Source organism: Ailuropoda melanoleuca, chromosome 8 (assembly GCF_002007445.2).
Source record: "Ailuropoda melanoleuca isolate Jingjing chromosome 8, ASM200744v2, whole genome shotgun sequence".
Taxonomy (NCBI): domain Eukaryota; kingdom Metazoa; phylum Chordata; class Mammalia; order Carnivora; family Ursidae; genus Ailuropoda; species Ailuropoda melanoleuca.
Window position 1 is genome coordinate 81968907 of NC_048225.1, and position 5819 is coordinate 81974725.

Here is a 5819-nt window from a genome sequence, read left to right on the forward strand (position 1 = left end):
CGTTCCAGTCTCTTGGGGTACCCACAGTGCTAGTTTGTTGCATAGCTTTCTGGGCTGATTTCTATGTACGTACCAACCAAGAAAAGGCAATGGAACACTAGTGTACATGGCTCTTACCAACTTATTTGGGTTTTTTCCATATTGGTTTACATAGAGCTATCTTTTCATTGTAAGGAAATATTATAATTGCATTTACCCACTCCCATATTGAGGGACATTTGGTATTGCAACTTTTGCTATTACAGACAATATTTAATGAGCAGTCCTGTTGATTTCTTTGAACACCATCGTAGCATTTTTGTAGGACAAGTATCTATGTGTGAAATTGCTGGTCAAAGGGTATGTACATGTAAATATTTCCTTGCTTTTGGCAAATTGTCCAACGAAGAGATATGTTCATTATACTCACACCATCAGTGTATGAGAGAGCCTATTGCCCACATCTTGGCTAAACCTGAATATTATATAGATCCTATTAATTGGGCAGTTTTGGAGGCAAAACATACCCTGTTTTAATGTGTCTTTCTTTATCAGTAAGTACGGACTTATTTTGATAGATTTTATTAGCCATTTTAATTTGTTCTTCTGTGGCTATTTCAGTTTTAAACACATAGAGGTTGAACGGGTGATGGAATGTCCTCATGTAGATGTCATGGAGGCAATCAGACAGAAGTCTGGGTACGAATTCCCAGGGGAGCAGTGGTAGCTGAAATGGTAAGACTATCTAAGTCCCCTGTACGATCATAGATACGTGAGAATGTAGGACCATAGGAAACTCAGAGTTAGAAGGGGGAATGAGGGAAAATGGTAGAAACTCCGAAGTAGCAGATTAGCGGCTGTAGACAGAAGTAGAATCAAGATTGTGCCGTCCTGCTAACCGGTTAAGGGGTTTCTGGTAAATCTTGAATCTCTGAGGTTCAATCTCCTCATTCATAAAATAAAAAGTTAGATGACTCTTCAGTTATAAAATGCATTGTTTCTATAATTTTAACCCAAGAGATGAGACAATTTTAAGGGAGGAGTCAACAAAGCCCGTGGGATTTGGCAGTAAGGTGGTCATTTAAAATAATTATAATGTTAAGTCTATGGGTTGCTTTTACTGCTTCTGCTTTTTTTGAAATTAAAAAAAAAAGCTTTTTATTTGGAAATACTTTCAAACTTATAGGCGTTTTCAGGGAATACCTAAACCCCCTTTACCTGACATCGCCTATTCTTAATGCTTTGCCTCTTTGTTTTATTATGTTTTCTCTTCTCTCTCTATATATATTTCTCAACCACGCATACCTCCTAGTCCTTTACTCCTAAATATCACAGCATTTAGTGACATAACCATAGTACGTTACCCACATCAGTGATTTTAACATTGATAGTTTTATCTAATCATTCTACCATTTGTTTTCCAATTAACCCAATAATGTGCTTATAGAATTATTTTCCCTCCAGTAAAGGTTCCAGTATAGTATTTCATATTGCATTTAGTTGTCATGGCTCTTCAGCTGGACTATGTTCACAGCCTTTGTCTTTCATGGTATTGACATCTTTGAAGAATACAGCCATGCCCCTGCCCCCAATTAAAAAACAAAACAAGACCTAGAATATTCTTCATTTGGAATCTGATATTTCTTTATCAGATTCCTCATTCAACTTCCTCATTTCCTCATTAGGTGCTGTGTCCTCTGGGAATCACATCTCAAGCAAACAATGTCCATCTGTCCCTCATTCATGATGTTAATTTTGATTACCTGGTCAAGATTGTGTCCAATTTCTCTAACGTATAATTAGTGTTTTTCCTTCCTTGCAAATAATAGGAAGTCTATAGGAAGAACTGTGAAACGATGCAAATATCCTTACGTCTAGCATCCATTGATGGTTTTAGTCTTACCCAATCTTTGCCACAATGGTTGCAAAATGAGGATTGTCCAATTCCAGCACTCCCTCCACACTTACCTGTTGCCGTTCAATAGTCCACCACAAACAAGAGTATGCCCTTCTTCTCCACTCATTTTATCTATTTATTATTGGTATGGATTTACGAATTCCTGGGGCTTTTACTTCTAACCTTATTTCGAATGCAGGATGTATAAGGAAACTACTGTAATGAATGTTATCAACCAAGATCCTCACCTTCCATTAAGTATGGACAACAATGCTTAAAATTATATAAAGAAAGCAGAATGCAATAATGATTCACTTATCTGGTAAACTCAAATATCCAAAATATTGAGGGAAACATGAAAGTAGGCAAATGGCCTTTCTATTAGGTAGATGTCCCCCATATATTGGAGTTGTTTTAGCATATTCTGAGGTTCTTTCCTCTTATTTTATACATACATTAACAATATTGGTTGTTTGGTTTCCCAGGCTAATGTGATAAGACAATTCAAAGGGAGGTGTGTTTATGTATGTGTGCAGGCAGTGCTGTAGCAGAGGGACAGCAGGAAGGTCACTAAGGAGCCCATCCAGATCAGACTCTAAGGAAGTCAGGAACATAGGAGGCCACGATTATTTATTATAGGGTGAAGGATACCAGGTACTTCTAAGCTCCCACACACATCTCAGTATTATCGCTTTTGATTATAAAATACCTCTGGGTCCCTAGGAATAGGTTAAACTATACTATGTTTATTTAGTTTAAGGCAGAGAAACTGGTCATATTTCGGGGGAAAAAATCAATACACCTGGTTTAAATTCAATTGTTTCTAGTGCTTTAAGATGAAAACCTGTTATCTAGAATATCTAATTATGTTCAATCCCTCACTGCCCCTTCTTTAACCTGTCAGATAATTGAGGCATTACTGAAATCGTCTTTAAAGCTAATATTGAAAATTATTAGTTCATGCAAACATTTATTTCTATACTAGCTGCTGCCCAAGACTTGTTCCTGGGAAGCATTAGTCATCGTTAAGTAAAATGCTTCCCCGCTGATCCATTCCCTGCATAGCGTCGTCCATGTGAGGAACCGCTCAATCTTAAGTTAGGCCTTATGCCTTTTTACAGTTGATACTCATATCTGAATGGGCTGTTGATTATCTTTGTTCTTTTGGTATCTGTGGTATGTCTCAGTTGATTGGGAATCGTGGCAGGCGCTCCTTGTACCTTGGTGTCAGATTTCTGGAGAATGTGTGTCTACCTCTTCAAAGTCCTCCTATGTATCCTTTCCCTCAGAGTGAATTTTGGGGATGCTATTTTTGCCTAGGTTTTAAATCACAACAGTGCAAACATAACCGGTAATTCTTTTCAAAATGTCCGGCCAATACGTACATTTGAAAAAAGAGATTAATGGTTAGAGAAATAATAGAGGTCTATGTGATGGCAAGAATTCTGTTGGTTGTAATAGAATTAGGTGTTATTGAAATAATAAGCTTTCTACCCATGCCAGTTTGATTTCGACAGCAGTAATGAGAGGAGTTGTTGGTTGGTTGGGTTCTTGCTGTGGTGGTCTCTTGTCTCTGAAACTGCTTGTTCTATATCTAAATGAGTTCTTTGGCTTACCCCTTGGAAATAATTTTGATGGATAGTAATAAAACTGTTACATAATGGTGATTCCTCTGAAACGATTTTAAGCATATTGGATTCTTATTGATTTCTATTTTATATAATGGCATTTCCCCTTTATACATTAGTACTTTTTGTTATACTAAGACTTTGCATATTTCTTGTCTTTTGGCAAAAGCAAATGGAATACATAAAGCAACTTACAGAATTTAATTGTGATGAAAGATGCTCTGGTAAAGAAAATTTGCTGCTGATCCTCTTTAAGTACAAAAAGCCATCGTTTCATTTGCATATCACTAAACGGAAAGGGACACTGGCTTTCTAAAATAATTCCCAAGCTACAACAACAACAAAAAAAAAACCAAGTTGAGAATAAACTTATTTTGGTATTTTTATTCATCAATTCTTAATCTCACCAATTTCAGAAGTTTGAACTCAACACAACTCTAAAAGGTTAATGAAACTATTATTTTAGAGGTTATCAACACAAGAAACAGATTTTGAGTAATTATTCCAAACTCAGAAATCCAGTACATATAAGAATTTAGTATAACCATGGCCTACCTTCGTGAGTCACTTGCTTTTTTCCTCTTCAAAGTCCAAATGAAAACTTCAACTGCTCTTACAGTAAACTGTGAAAATTATTGGCAGATGTAGGAACACAGCCACATTTGTTTTTATGAAACCCTAATTCAAGTTTAAAGTGATTGCAAGACATTAATACTAGAATTCCTTGTTGTTCCTCAGTTTTCTTATTTCTTAAAAGCAGTGATAATGGGATATGTGTGTGTGTGTGTGTATGTAATTGTTGTATGTATTATTGTTGGCACACAGCCAACCACCTTTTCCTTAATCTCTCACTAACACTTAAAAAAGAATAAACATTTACCTAACTTGATAACTAGAAAGGTTTTTCCTCCAAGTGCTAATTCTGTTTGCCTGTTGTTTCTTTGGGACTTGAAGCAATTAGCATCTATGGGAAAACTTCCTGTATATATAATACACTTCCCCCCTTTTAACCAGTAGTCTGTTTTCTTTTTTCTAAGTCTATTCTCATTTGAAAGTTGTTTTTTTCCTTCTTTTGGTTTTTCTACTTCTCCCAGTGATTCCATTATGATTCAAGACTTTCTTTGAAAGCAAAATGCAATAAAATTGAAAAACCATAAACTTTGTCCATCCCTGGGTTTTTTTGTTGTTGTTTTGTTTTGTTTTGGGGCTTGGTTTTTTTTTTTTTTTTTTGGCAACTTACCTTTGGGTGTGGAGATGGGGAGGGAAGGCTTTAAAGAAGTAACCCTACTTGTGGGAAGGGGTTGAAAGGTATTCTGGCTTCCCTAAGAATAAAGGACTAGGATACCAGGCAGTCATAGAAGGAAATAATTAGCATTTTTCAATATACAAGATTAATCATTTCTGCTTAGTGGTTATTAAAGGGAGGAAAGAAACCAAGTGCGAACAATTTTGGTCCTTTCATGTTTTACACCCAACGCTAGTACACAGTATTCTTTCCACATTCTACTGCGCGTTGCCTAAAGAAAGAGCTGCCGATCATCAAATAATCATCCATTTCCAAACGGTCTAATGACAGCGTATATAAAGGTGGCTCACTTAAAACCTTCCATTTATAGTCACACTGCATCAAATGGTGCTAATTTTAAGTAGGCCACCCCATACAGTGCACCCTCCGAAACAACACCCTTCTACCATTTATACCGAATCTATTCCTTTTTCATTCACAGAAAATATTCGATATTTCAGAATCTTGTTCGTGCATTGACGTGAAAATACTTTTCACCTGGAACTCATCAGAGACCCCGGGGATGCCAAATTTCTGTCATTTGCTTATTAAGCCAAGGGCAGTCCCCTGCATAACACTTACAAAGGCCTACTTCTACCATTTCCCGAAGCTTTATGTGTGAGAGTATTGATCACCATAATTTATGGTCCTACGGCAGTGGGTGGCTCTTCACATTTAGAGTCCCCTCACTTGCCCGCAGCTACTAATTCTAACTACAACCACCGCTGACGCGGGCAGAATATTTCATCTGGGGGCCAAGTGTTTCCAGACTTTGTTCTTCGGCCTTAACGATGAAGTGCCAGCGCTGAAAGCGACAGACACCGGGGTGGATTTCGCCGTGGTGGGCCCCGTGCCGGGAGGAGGTGGCCGGCTGCGACGGGTGCCCCACCTGTCGGCCCTCCAACCCTTCCCCGCCCCTCCGCTGGGCGGGTAGCGGCCCCTCCCTCCCGCGAGCGCGGGGCCGAGTGGCTGCGGCAAGCGGCGCGCGCCGCGGACACCGGTCCCCCGCGGCAGTTGGGCTTGTGGGGCC